The sequence below is a fragment of the Sarcophilus harrisii genome, chromosome 2, assembly GCF_902635505.1.
Source record: "Sarcophilus harrisii chromosome 2, mSarHar1.11, whole genome shotgun sequence".
Taxonomy (NCBI): domain Eukaryota; kingdom Metazoa; phylum Chordata; class Mammalia; order Dasyuromorphia; family Dasyuridae; genus Sarcophilus; species Sarcophilus harrisii.
Window position 1 is genome coordinate 605,443,382 of NC_045427.1, and position 15,132 is coordinate 605,458,513.

At 37.2% G+C, this 15,132-nt stretch overlaps 1 pseudogene; it reads left to right on the forward strand.

Moving 5' to 3' along the window:
• Window positions 1-2,829: 2,829 nt before the first annotated feature.
• Window positions 2,830-4,236, forward strand: LOC100929632 (annotated as a pseudogene).
• Window positions 4,237-15,132: the final 10,896 nt, after the last annotated feature.

The following is a 15,132-nucleotide window of genomic DNA, read 5'->3' on the forward strand; positions in this document are numbered from 1 at the left end:
TTCACTTTCCGTGCCCTCAGACCCTAAACTGATGCCGCCCTCTCCTAAACTTGTTCTTTCCTTTTCTTTGCATTCTCCCATCCCCAATTAACGGTTTCCTAGTGATTGATTGTAGATAGATAGATAGAGTATATATATATATATATATATATATATATACTATATATATATATAGTATAGTAATGACTGATTATATTATATATAGAGTATATTATATATAGAGTATATATATATATATATACTATATATATATATAGTATAGTAATGACTGATTTATACTCAGTGTAGAGCATATAAGGAAGAAGCTCTCAGGGCCAGAAAGGGCAGGTGCACTAGAAGCTCTCAGAGGCTGAGACAGATTCATTCCATCTTCCACCTTTGTGGTGGCTGGAGGCTGAAGCACAAACCTTTGGATTCGGAGAGATTCAGAGGGCAGAGAAGGAGGCAGGAGCTCAAGCTCTCTGAACCAAGGAGAGAGGAAGGCCTCCAGAAAACTAGCTGAGCCCCAAATGAAGGAGACAAGACATTGAAAGAGATAATAAAGGATTTGGACTTTAACACCTAGCTGCACGTGTGGTGATTACTGAACTGAAACGAAGGCTGCTCCCAGAGACCCCATGGAAACCTCAACAGAGAACATTACATTTTAGAGAACCCTGGCTGAGGCTTCTAGCTGATATGCTCCACACTGAGTACAAACCAATCATTATATCATTAGAAACCATTATTTGTTATAGGATTAAATCAATGCTAAACTAGATTTAACCATTGTCTCCTCAATTCCATTTAGTGCCTTGTTTCAATTTCTGGCCCATAACATCTCCTTGTAGAATTAAATCAATTAATGCTAAATTAGATAACTATTGTCTCTATCAATTCCACTGACTCAAGTACCTTGTAAGAATCCTTTGTTTCAAGTTCAGAATTCTGGCCCATAACACTAGATAGTATCAAATACTTGAGGGTATAACTGAACAGACACGGAAAATTATTTGAATATCCATATAAAATATATTTTATGCAAGTAACCTCCGATCTAAAGAATTGAAGTAATATTTATTGTTCATGGGTGGGTAACACCAGTGTAATTTTTTTAATTAGAATTTTTACCCAACTAATCTCATTATTCAATGTCATTGAAATTAAATTAGTAAAAAAAATTACAGTGTTAGGAAAATAATAACAAAGTTCATTTAAAAGATTAAAAAGTCAGAAACTTTTGATAAAATAAGATGTAAAGGGAGTAGATTTCAGTAGGGTCACACTTTAAACTATATTATAAAAGAGACCATTGGGTAAGTATCAAAAGGATAATTTAAATCAGTTTCAATTAAAATACTTGTGTATAATGTATGGGACTACCTGCCATCTAAGGGAGGGAGTGGGGGGAAGGAGGGAAAAAGTTGGAACAGACATTTTTGTAAGGGTCAATGTTGAAAAATTACCCATGCATATGTTTTATCAATAAAAAGTTATAATTTGAAAAAAAGTACTTGTGTATAAATAAAACCTGAGTAACCAAAAACAGAAAGAATGCAGAAAATTGGTACAAAACCTTCTTAGAAAATGTCTCAGATAGAATGTGAATGGATTGTTGAAATACTACTGTGCATTAAGAAATAATGAGTTGATTAATTTAGAAAAACATGGAGAGCCTTAGAATTTTGAAGAAATGATCTTCATCTTCATAGAAAAAGATGAGAGGGGGAAATAACCATAGTAGCATCTTCCATATGTCAGTATGGGTGTCTATCTTTAGGTTTATAGATATTTATGTACATGGATGTATATTCAGGCTTCATTGTAGCCTTTTTCTTGGGGATGAGAGAAATAAATAAAAAGTGCACAGAGGAGAACAAAAGAAAATCAACAAGGAAGCCAAGAAAAGCCAGGCAGTTGTGAAAGCTATGTGTAGTATTTATTTTAGAGGTTTTCTTGAAGTACAAATTTATTTTTTCCTAATGAATTCTCTTTTAAGGTATGTTATGTATATGTCAAAGTTTGTATTTCCCCCCTCTTATTTAAGTTTAAAATAAAGAATTTTTTTTTAAAAGTACTTAACAGATTAGATTGAATTGAAAACAAAAGACAAGGCAGTTCACATTGTCTTGGAGGTGAGTTTGGGGGAAATGCAAAGATAAGGAAAGAGAAATTTTACCAGGGTACCTTGCCCTCTTGGGGCCATCAACTTTAGAGCATTGAAGCTAAAGGAAACCTTGTCTCTCCTCCCTCCTCTCTTGTAGCCTCACTCCTTCTGCTCCACACACACACCTGCCCTCTTCATTCAGCTGCCAGCCTCTTAGAACAAAGCTTCTGAATTGTAACGATGAGGCAGGACTCAAAAATTCACTGACCTAAAGACGTCCCAGATGAACAAAATCCTTCTAACTAATCAGAAGACTAAGCATCTTCTCTGGTGCTTTCTGCTTTATACTTTCAGGCTCCTATAGCCATCATCAGGCTTTAGATTCTTTTAGCCAACACCAACTTTTTCCCTAATAGATTGCTGTTTCCCATTTCCACTTTGTGAGGAGTTTACAACTGGATTTACAATTCACCTCTACTTTTCCAGTGCACTTAGATAAGAGAGCCTTCCTTTCAGGACGCACTTGTTTTGTATATAACTAAATGGAGAGAGAATGTAAGCTTCTAAAAGCAAGATTTGGTTGAGGTGCGGGGATTTTTGGAGCAGGGAGCTATCGCCCTTGAGCTGAGTTCAGTGCCTTGGCTTTGCTAATCGTGGAAGGAACCTAAGTCCCCTTCAAAACTTTCTTTTTCTTTTGTTTCAAGACTGTGAGGAATTCCGAGGACAGTCGGCTTCTCTATCATATGGCAAATCCTCTGGGATCCAATACCAACAAGAGGCAGAACTGGGAGGACCCGGACTTGCCTGTTCTGTGCCAGACGTGCCTTTCAGAAAATCCCTACGTCAGAAGGACCAGAGAGAAGTACAGAAAAGAATGAAAAAAAAATTTTGTTCCAGGCCATTTACTGTATTCTGCCGAGTCGCCCCGTTTCGCATGCGTTTTAAGAAGACAAAAGTGTGAAAGCAGCTAACTGGTGCAGTTGGTAGAGCAACAACCCTAAAGTCAGGAGGACCCGAGTTCAAATCTAACCTCAGATACTTAAGAATCATACGGGACCTGCGTTGTGTCCTACAATATGGCTTACTTATTCAGGTCTGCCTTTAAGGATGACCTGCCTAAGGCTGATGTAGAAGACTACGCGCACAATGTCGAGCGGCAGATTTGGAACTCTGAGGGAACTCGGCCAGTCAGAGTTCTTGGGAAAACTACAGCTCCGAAGGGACAAGCTGCTCGGATTGGCTCCGACGAGCCCTCACTACCGACGCAATCGTCCTCACATTTGTTCCTTTTAGGAGACAGGGGGAGGTAATAAAAGAGGAGAAGAGAGTCCTCACCGACGCGAGAAACCTACTGACCTCTGGCTGATCAAAACCTCCAAGATCGCTACCACGCTATTAATCATCCTATGGCAGTTAAGCTTCTAAAACGGGCTTCAACCCTACGATCAGGTCATTAGCACTTATGTTTTCGGCCTGGGAGATACAATCAGTGAGAGGGATGTCAGAAATCCCTTTTCCCAGTTTGGTGAGATCCGAAAGAGAACGGTTGCACAGAAGCTGCAGAGCGCCTTCCTCCAAGTTGCCACAAGGAAGCTGCCAGAGTTAGCTGCAGGGATGCCTTACAACAAAGTGATTATAAATGGGAGAAGGCTTCGAGTGAAATGGGGAAGATCTCGGGCAGCCAGAAAAAAAGAAAAGGAGAAAAAGGGAACCAAGGACTTTGGAATTACGCTTGAGCCTATACCAGGATTTCCCGGAGCTCTTCCTCTTCCTCCAGCAGCTGAAAAAGAATCATCTACCAATTATGTTTATCTCCTTCCCAGTGGTCCTCCAGTAGTGATTGGAATTGCACCTGGTCCCCCGTCAGATTTTGAATCTCACTTATTCCATTCAATGGGATCTCCACCTCCCTTCGCGTTAGCTCCAGGACCTCTCCACTATCCTCAGTATCCTCAGAGGATGGGGGCTTCTAGTGAACTAGTGGGAGTCGAGCAAAGAACAGAAATGAGGGAAGTTTGAAAAGAAACATTTATTTCTACAGGAGCCCCTGTTGAATCTTTTGGATAAACCAATCTATACATCCTAAAACTGGACTCTTCCCGAGCAAAAATTTCCAGTGAGTTTATAAACTAGGAATGAAGACTAACATTTTAAATTTATTAATTTAATTTTTCTACTTTCAGTACATTTATTTCTTTTGTGAACATTTATAATTTATTTCATCCATTTAAAAATATTTTTTTTGAAAAAAAGCCTGTCAAAATGTCCAAAAGAAAATTATAATCCTCATCAGATTGTTTCCAGGAAAGCCCTCTGAAATGAAAACAGACCCCACAAAACACAAACAATAGACAAACATAGAAAACCCCCAAATAAATCATACTCTTCCACCATTTAATTTGGGACTGGACTTGCTCAAGCTCTCCCAGAATCAATATACCCTGAATTGACAAATCAAAATGAAGGATTTTATAACTATCATGCTGTGGTAACCATATTCCTCGAATAAGCCACAATTCATAATCTTCAAGTTATTTAGACTTCATCACTTAAAAAATATGGTAAGACATCCACAAGCATAACATTTGTGGATCTGGCAACTGGTCTCTCGGTCACATTTCCCTAGGTATGAGTCTGAAGTTCCAGAGGATCAGCCACAACTCCAGTGGGGTAGTTAGATCTCCAGGGGGGCATTCGGATCTCCCAGGAGGGCATTCAGATCTCTCAGGAGAGTGTCCACATTTTCCTGATGGTAAGTCAGATGTCCCTGAGGGGCAGTCACACCTCCTAGGGAGGCAGCCAGATCTCCCAGGATGACTGCCACATCTCCCTGATGGTCAGTCTGATGTCCTTGAGGGGCAGCCACAGCTTCCTGAGGGTCAGTCACATCACCCATTGAGGATGCCACATGTCTATCATGAAGAAATAATGTAGACCCACATCCAACAGTTTTTTTGTATAAATTGATAGGATTCAATTCTTGCTGTTTACAGGAAAGCAATAGTTCATTTTGCTGCTCCTTCTCTCTCACCAATGGGGATCCCTGTGTCTGGCCTTGAAACTCCTGTGATGACTGGTGCTGGGATGGGGTCAGCTGTTGTAACAGAGGATGTTTCTGGGGATATGGCTGATGTGAGGGCTCCTGTGTGTATTGAAAAGGCACCGGATCATAACATGGGTAGAAGTGGTCCCTTGTGTATCTCTGCTGCTGCTGCATAGGTGACTTTCTTTCTCCACAAAAGAAGGTGTGTGAGCCATAATTTTCTGATCCTTTTGTTTCCTGTAGGGCCCAGGAAAATGGCCACTGCTTGGAGCTTCCCTGGAACGTTGCTCTGGAGAGGTCACCAGGTTGAAATTCAGTTGTTGGTCTCATTGTTTGGGAGGAGACAAAATGAGAATTGGGGGAAATTCCATAGCCATCCATACAAGCATTCTCAGTGGTTGGTGCTGCACTCCTTCTCTTAAAGAAGCAGCTGCTTTCTAGACCAGTTTCCTGACCAGGCTCACCTGCCCAGGAAAGACAACTGGATGCACTGGATGCCATGAGGTTTTGCTTAGAGAAATCCCTTTCTAGAATTGGATTTAGAGGTACGTTTTCCAGGGACATCCATTTTCTTAAATTAGTGGAATCCTCAGATGCTTGCTTTTTAGATTTCATGGCATGTCTGGCTCTTCTATTTTGAAACCAAACCTGAATGGGGAGAAGAAAATATAATGATAGTCATTAACCTGACTTCAAGTTGATTTTTATCTTTTGACAAAACGATGTAAGATTTTTGTTTCTTTAAAGTGGTATTGTTTAATTCAGAGTCTGATTCTTTTTGTACAGCAAAATAATGTTTTGGTCATGTATACTTATTGTGTATCTAAGTTATATTTTAATATATTTAACATCTACTGGTCATCCTGCCATTTAGGGAGGGGTGGGGGGTAAGAGGTGAAAATTGGAACAAGAGGTTTGGCAATTGTTAATGCTGTAAAGTTACCCATGTATATATCCTGTAAATTAAAGGCTATTAAAAAAAAATAAAAAAAATAAAGTGGTATTGTTTACTATCACTATATTTATAGCTCAAAGAAACAAAAAAGCAGGGGTGGTTCTATTTATGCTGAAATAAGCAGCTTTTTTGTGGTGAAGAATTAGAAATACAAGGGATGTCCATCATTTGGGGAATGGCTAGCAAGTTATGATATAAGATCATAGTGGACTACTATTGTGTTATAAGAAATTATGAGTAGGATGCTTTCAGAAAAATTTGGAATGAGGTAGCTGGGTGTCATAATGAATAAAGCATCAACTTGGGAGTCAGGAGAACCTGAGGTCAAATCTAGCCTCAGACACTTGACACTTACTCACTGTGTAACCCTAGACAAGTCACTTATCTCTGATTGTCTAACAAGAAAAAAAAAAAAAAAACAAAAAAAAAAAAAAAAAAAAAAAAAAAACCCTGGAAAATTTAGGAGAAAGTAATGCAAACTGAAGGGACCAGAACCAGAATATTGTACATAACAGCAATATTGGACAATGATCACTTGTGAATGATTTAATGTTCTCAGCAATACAATGATCTAGTATGTTTCCTAAACATTCATGATGAAAAATGCTATCCATATCCAGACAAAGAACTGATGGAGTAAACTGCAGATCATAACATACTATTTTTCACTTTATTTATTGTACTATTTTTCCTTTGATCTGTTTCTTCTTTCCCAATATGACTAATATAGAAATATATTTTATATGCTTGCAAACCATTTTTGAGAGGGTGGAGATGAAAGGCAATGGGTGTTAATTGTTCAACTAAAATTTTTTTAAAAATGAATCTTAAAAAAATGTCTTCACATGAAATTTCAGAAAAACCTAGTTTTAAAAAAATGTATTGCTCTTATTGAGAGACAAGTTGGTAAGACTTTTCTCTTTTAGTGAGATTTCTTTATCTGAACATAAGACTCATGAATATGTAAACATAAAGAAAAAAAAAATAAAGGGCATTTCATTCCATAAGGTCCATATCATCATCCCACCCCAAATGGACTTTCTCTTCCCTGGAAGCATATCCATTTTCCAGATTTTTATCACTCTAGAAATAATTTCTGTCTAACACATCCCCCTATCCCAAAGTTCTCCAGATAAAAACCTCTTTTCCCATAAACTAAGAAGTTAAAGCAGAGAAAGGTCTATTCATGTTTATTTCTTAAGATTGAAAAATGACTCACAAAAATTAAAGATGGTAGAGACTATCACAATAAATTCAGTGAATATGAAACCTGAATTTTATTATATTTTATTTTTCCAAATATGTGTATATTTTGAAAACATTTTTTATAAAAGATTGAAATCCTCAATTATGTCCTCTCCTTCCCTCATCCTCCTCCATCTCCTTTGCTCATTAAGAAGACAAACAATTTGACATAGCTTCTATGGTTCTGGAAAATATAATTCCATATTAACCATGATGAGAAAGAAAATACAGACCAAAGAGAAAAGATTGAGAAAGTTTTGTAAAGTATGCTTTGATCTGTATTCAGACTGCAACAGCTCTTTTTCTTTGTTTTTGTTTGTCCACTAGAGGTAGACAGCATTTTTCATCATGAGTCCTTCAGATTGTCTTGGATCAGTCTATTGTTGAAAAGAGTTGATCATTGGTGCTACAGTATAAAGATGTTCTACTGGTGAAAAATTAATGTCAAAGATTACCACATGGAAACATAGAAAATATTTAAATCAAGTATCTTTTAACATCCATAGCAGTAAAAGAGATTCTCTCATTATATAAAACTGAGCAAACTTGTGTTTGTGCAAACATTAGTATTCCAATAAAGATAAGGACAGGTGATATTTGTGAAGAGATTCTTCATATCAAATGTGTATTTTGATAACTGTCACCAGAATGGTGACATGATTTCCCTAAAAGTTCAAAGATTTGTGTTTCTTCTAAAAATCCTTGTTTTTGGAACAGAAACTGTCTTCAGAAGATAGTTTGTATAAGTTTTTCTCATGTAAGATCTGTCCCATCTCAAACATTATCTTAGAGGGTAACCCCAATGGAGAGGTATACAAGGAGAATTTCCATTGGCAGAGCATGGTGGAACTCAAAGGTTTCCATCATATCTCTTAAGGTAAAAGAAGATCCATTATGTCCACATCAGAAGAGATCTAAGAAAACAGACGAACAAAAAGCTGGGATTCAATTTTAATTATTCCAATTATTTGAGAAAACAATGTTTGAAAACCAACTAATAAATGTTTATATTTTTATAAAATATAGTTTATTATATAGTTTTATATATAGTTTCATATAATAATAAGCACTACTGCTTATTTACACCAAAGAGATCAAAGACAAAAAAAGTGCTTCTATAATTATTATATATGGCACCACTGCTCGTAGTTGCAAGAAATTGGAATGTGATCTCAGTGTAGTTGAAAGAATCTTCCATGGGAATTTAGATCACCTGGGTCCTTAGGTTAATGCATCTGGGAATGCATAAAAAGAGGGAAAACAACAAAAGGCCTCAGAACATAAATTGATGCCATGATAAATATTGCATGAAGATGAGGCAGGAGAGATGAAGAACAGAAGAAAGCTTATACAATTATAAGTGGTCAAAGTTTTAAATTTGTTTGATTGTCCTGTGTTACCAAGAAGGTCTATTTGTTAGATATAAAAGAAAGTATTGGAAAATGGCAGGGATGATTTGTTATTCAATAAAATATTATATTAAAAAAATGAACCTAAGGGTTTCCTCCATTCCACAATGAGGAATGAGAGGAGAACTAAGTGAATGTGCCCAAATAGACATTAGCCTATGATTTGGTATATGGAAAGGGAGCGGGGGTAATATAGAATTTTATTTTATAGATAGATTTCTTTCTATCTATACAAAAATTTTAAAGACACATGCATATATGTATACATATGCATATATACGTATGTGTATCTACCTATATCTATATCTAGTCATTTCCATATCTATAGCACAGACATAAACTTTCTACTTGCTTGTATTTGGAATTCAGGAATATTGGTCAGCTTTGAAAGGTGCTCTCTTTCTTCTATGCCAGGATAGCGGTTCTTTGCAAAATACTTTACAAGAATATTTATTTGTTCTTTACTGAATATTGAACGTTTTCTTTTTCTTGACTTGGAACTGTGATCTAAGGGAAAGGGAGAAAAAAAATTAGAGAGTTAGATTCCAGAAACAAAAGTATTTGCTTGCCTTCATAAATCAGATTTGGAGTAAATGACTCTAATTTTCCAATCAGCATTCCTGCAGCAATGGCCCCAACTGAGTCTTTTTCAATACACCCTTTCTTGGTTTCCCTAACTTGGTTTTCTGCCTAGGTTGACCCACACCCTTTTCTTCTTCCTGCACTCTGATTATTGTAGGAAATCTGTCTCCTCAGGTGTCTATTGTGTCCCTGCTATATCTTCCCTATTTTCTTTTGCCACTACTTCTAGGTCAATCACGTGTTTCATTACATTTGACTTTTCTATTACAATATTCTCCTAAATAGATCCCCAGATTCCATCCCTGTCCCCTATTCTGTTTGGCACTGGAAAAGTAGAATTGAATTATTTTTTTCTCCTTCTACTCTCACCCCTCAAAAAAACCCCCCAAGAACCTTTTATTCAGTCCTCATTATCTATGGAGAGAGGGAATAAGAAAGAATACATCTGGAGTCAAAGGGGCTTTGGATCTGGTGGTAAATAAATCAAGGACTCTAGCCTTAGTTTTCTCATCTGTACAAAGGGTGGGGAATAGTATACCTCTAAAGTTTTTTTGATTTCTCCATCTATGATGATCTTCTAACAGTTCTATAACTTCCTGTTCAAGGTTCTAAATACTTTCTAAGCAATGTCACATTCCAACTTTTTTCTGCATTCTCCATTTAAACTGAACGACCAGTTTTTTCCTTCTCCCATTCCAATGACTTTGCTCAAGCAAAGCTGCATACCTGGTATCTCCTCCCCAATCTGCTGTAGATTAACATCCCATTTCCCTCTTCACCTCTTTCATGATGACTGCCTTCTCTACCATCCTATTCCTTCTTGGCAATGATCTTTCCCTCTTTAGTTCTCATTACACCTCTCCTTCAGTCACATGATAGTTCTATCATTTTATATATGTTTATATATGTTAAGATTTTTAAATGATGAGATTGGTCTGGATGACCCAACTTAAGATATATGATACTAATGGATCACATAGCCAGGCGATGTCACAGACAGAACCAGAACTCGGGTCCTTATGACAATTATTACTCATGATGCCATACTAGACTCTCAATATTTGAGGTGGCTTCTAAAGTCCACATTTGTTAAATACTCACTGCATTGTGCTGGACAACTAGATGGCACAATGGATAGCCTGCTGGTCCTGAAGTCAGGAAGATTCATTTTCTTCAGTTCAAACCTGATGTCAGACACTAACTGTGTGTGTGTGTTGTGTATATGTGAGTGTGTGTGAGGCTGGGATAGCCAGTTAGCTCTGTCTGTCTCAATTTCTCTTCTGAAAACTAGCTTCAGAATTAAGGGGCAAACTACTTTGTGTATTTGCTAAGCAAATCAAATAGCATCACAAAGAATCAGACACAAAAAATCAGTAATGACTGAGCAGTAACACATTGTGATAGGTTGTTATGGGAAACAAATATAGTTTGTTGCCTTTAAACCAATTAAGGATCTCCTTAACAAACTATTATCCTCTTTAGAATATTAATACATCTGGTTCTAAAATCACTGAGACTACTTTGATATATAGAAATCTCAGAACAAAAATCTCTCTGCCAATAATAATGATGATAAAGTAGTATAACTAGCAAACGTTATTGCAAGTTCCAAGCTCCTGATCTCTGTTATTATATTCATTTTACAAGTGACAAATAGGTAAAGAGACTTGCCGAAGACCACATAGCTAATTAAGTGTTGAGGGACTGAGAAGGAACTCAGGACTTCCTGACTTTCTGACTCTTCCTAATACTTGGACTGTAACCTACTTGGGTGTTTGAATTTAGCACTTTCTTTACCTTAGCCCATATATTTTACATGCAAGGCTGTAGTCAGGTTTTCCCATCTCTGAAACCATTTTTAAACCTATTAAATCCTTCTGCTTTCCCCTTTACCCCATCCCAAGAAATCATAATGTACCATTGTCATAATTTTATAAAAATCTCTAAAGATAAAATGTTTATGTCTCATGTCCTGAGACTGTAGTAAATGTTTTACTAATTCATTCAGTATTTTGCATTCTCTTTGGGTGTTATAATACACAAATTGGTTTTTTAAAAATGCATGGATGATTTGGAGCATGGGGAGATTATTAAAAACAGAAGAAAAGAGAGAGATTGAGCCCAGTATATAATGACTCTCAGTGTCAAAATTAATTATATAAAATGTTTATAATAGACCTAGTAAGAGACTTAGTTCATTCAGTGACCTTTTCTCTCCCACAAGGACTAAGAACGCGGCACTGTGTCCTAAGACAGAAACTGAGGTGAAATTTGAACTTGTAAAAAGCCTTCTAAAACTGACTACAAAACTAGCCCTTAACAGAAGAAATTAAGTTTAAATTCAACCAAATCATAAAAATACCACATAGAAGCTTTCCCATCTCACCCAGAGAAAAGTAACATTGAATTTCAGGCAGAATTTGAGGACAAAGTTTTACTTACCAAAAGAATCCAACTTTCTCTTATCTGATGCTGGGTTGTTGGCCATCTTCCTTGAAAGATCAAATCCAAAAGATAGGAAGTAATGGAGGAGCCCTGAGGCTTGGGATATTAATCCAGTCACTTCATGTTCCAAGATTTAGAAAGGAAGAGCCCTGCCTCCTTTTATTTTCTGGAGAAGCTCTCTGAAGGCAGCTTCACAATTTACATAGGAATAAGCACCTCCTCCAAAGGATTGCCCTTTAAGTAGACTAAAAGCAAGGTTGGCAAGAAAGGGTGGAGCCTTTTATCTCACTACTCAGAAAATGAGGGGTTAACTTGGACTTCACTTGTGTTCTCCTACCCCCAACAACATCACAGGATTCTCTATAAGAAATTTCCTCCATTTCCAAGAAGGAGAAGGAGCTAATTATGAAATCGGCTGAATGCAAACAGATTCTGATCCGGAAAGGGAGGCTCAGCTTCTTCAGGGAAGGAGTAAGGCAGATTCTGCTGACAATTGTCTGGAATATCCCAGAAATAGGAAAGGATGAGATCTCATCTTCTTCCAGAGAAGAAGAAGGAACCAATAAATATCTGGTTTGGCTCTCCATTTTCCCTATGGAATTTCTCACCTCCCTCTCTGAGTATTCCCTTGACTATTGACAGGGCATGACCACTTGTGTTGTACTTGAAGTAATGATACATACAACAGGATGCTTACTCAATGTGATTGATGAGATAATGGTTCTGTAGTTCCCATGTACTTAGTGTGATATAATGATGTAATCACTCTAGTATGATATAATGATGTAATCACTCTAGTTGGCATATATTTAGTGTGATATAATGATATAATCAGACTGAGGTACTTAAGGGCTAAAAGGACTAGAGATGAGAGCTCAAGCCCAATCTCAGACTCAGACTTAGACACAGAGACACAGAAGACTGAGACAGAAACAGAGATCCTCCTGCTGGCTCCCCTGCCTTCATCACTCCTCCACCTAAGACTAGGGCTCATCCAGAGATCCTCCAGAGAGCTAGCCCATACATTACCAGTTCCAGAGAAGCCCCAAAATCCTGTTCAGATCAAGCCCCACCCCAGTTCTTGGACTTTTGAATAGCTTGTGAGGAAGGTAGACTCTCCAAATTATTGGCAAGTCATGCTCTTTCCTAATGATCACACCTAATGGGGTGAAGTAAGCTGGCACTAGAGGATTCAGATACTCTGTATGTCTGACTTGCCACCAGATACATGTGGGCATTGGAAGTACCAATGTCCTGGACAACTACTTTTCTTTCAAGCTGAAAAGAAGAGGGAATTCATTGACAAGGAAAGAGACTTTGACGAGGCTCTTCAAACTAAATCCCAAATACTGGATGTTGGCTGCTCGCAAAAAGACAGAGATAACCTCATTCTCTCAATTTTCTTGCCCAATTCCAGATTCATCCTCTGCACTCAGATCTCTTCTTTCATCCAGAACCTTCCTGCTTCCCATAGGCCAGTGGCCCTGGATCTTGTGTATGCATCCTCTGTCTCTTCAACCCTCTAAAATAGGGTAATAGGGGTGTGGAGAGTGGAGAAGTTCTTTCATGACACCTGACTGTTATGGACTTCTCACTGACTCTATCTGCCAACTAGGACTCTTTGCTGACCCCTAAAGTACAGCAAAGTCACTGCCTGAAAAGGAGGCTGGCATAATAGTTGAGAAGTTCCCAGTCTAGTTTTAGAGCCCCAGGAATAGGGCTCTCACAAGTTCATAGCCTACCCCCTCAAACAATACCTTTATCCTACCCACTAACTCTGGGCATTTAATCTTTGGGACCCAGGGACCAATAGTGCTGTGGAAACATTAGGAATGTTGAGAGTGTCAGGTTAGAGATACAGATGGGAAGCCCTTTTCTGCACTGTTTTTCCATCCATTGCATCATCTTTTCCCTTCCCTTTGAATTACTTAACCTGAGGAGCAATAAATCTTTGAAATGATTTTATTGTTTGTTTTTTTTAAATAGTTAAATTACCCGTTATAGATATTATAGCTGAATGATTTTCTTTTGCTGGTCTGAGAAAAGATGCAGATCTGTCCTCCATAAGTGGGAATACCTTGTTGTGATATTGTAGGAAGAGTCAGTTTCGTTTTTTAAAGATTTTAAACTTAGTCTGTTAGACTAAGTAATGTATCCAGTTATCACCTTAGTGAAGAAAAAGGGAGAGTTTGAAGGGATATAGAATTAACAAGTAGAAAGAAAATTAGTCTTCAAAATAAGGAGGGCCAATATGCATGTATTTTGGCTAATGCTGAAGCAATAATTAGCCATTAACAAGAAACTCAATTGACTTCAGAAAATAAGAGACCAGATTCCAGGGCTTCAGCTCCCTTATTTTATAATCTAAATATATCTCTTCCCTTCTCATACCATCAATTTCTTCAGCTGTAACCTGAGGTGGGATTGATGTCCTTAGAGAGATGACCTCCTGGAATTGAGAGAATGCATACTAGCTTGTTGAATTTAGTTGAATATGTGTTAAGGTAAATGGATGATGGAGTATGGAAGTTAGAGACTAACATTTTCAAATTGAAAAACAGAGCACTGCATGGGGTAGGCTGAGCGAATATAATAAAAATGACAATACTACCTAAATTACTCTACTGATTCAGTTCCATACCAATTAAGCTCCCAAGAAATTATTTTATACTCTAGAAAAATAGTAACAGAGTTCAACTGGAAGAACAAAAGGTCAAGAATTTCAAGGGAATTAATGAAAAAATGCAAACAAAGGTGGCCTTGCTGTGGCAAACCTAAAACTATATTATAAAGCAGCAATCATCAAAACCATTTGGTACTGGCTAAGAAATAGTAGTGAGTCAGTGGAATAGATTAGGTTGACAGGACAAAATAGTCAATGACTATTGTAATCTAGTGTTTGACAAACCCAAAGACCCCAGCTTTGGGGATAAGAATGCATGACTTGACAAAAACTGCTGGGAAAATTTCAAATTAGTATGGCAGAAACTAGTTATTGATCCACACCTAACACCATATACCAAGATAAGGTGCAAATGGCTTTATGATTTAGATATAAAGAGTGATATTATAAACAAATTAGAATAATGAAAGATAGTTTACCTCTTACACCTCTGGAGAAGGAAAGAATTTGCAGCCAAAGCAAAACTGGAGTTCATTACTGAACATAAAATAGATAATTTAGTTATTACATTATAAAGATTTTATGCAAACAAAACCAATGCAGACAAGATTAGAAGGAAAGCAATACACTGGGAAGACACTTTTACATTCAAAGGATCTGATAAATACTTCATTTCTAAAATATATAGACAATTGACTCAAATTTATAAGAATTCAAAGCATTCTCCAATTGATAAATAATCAA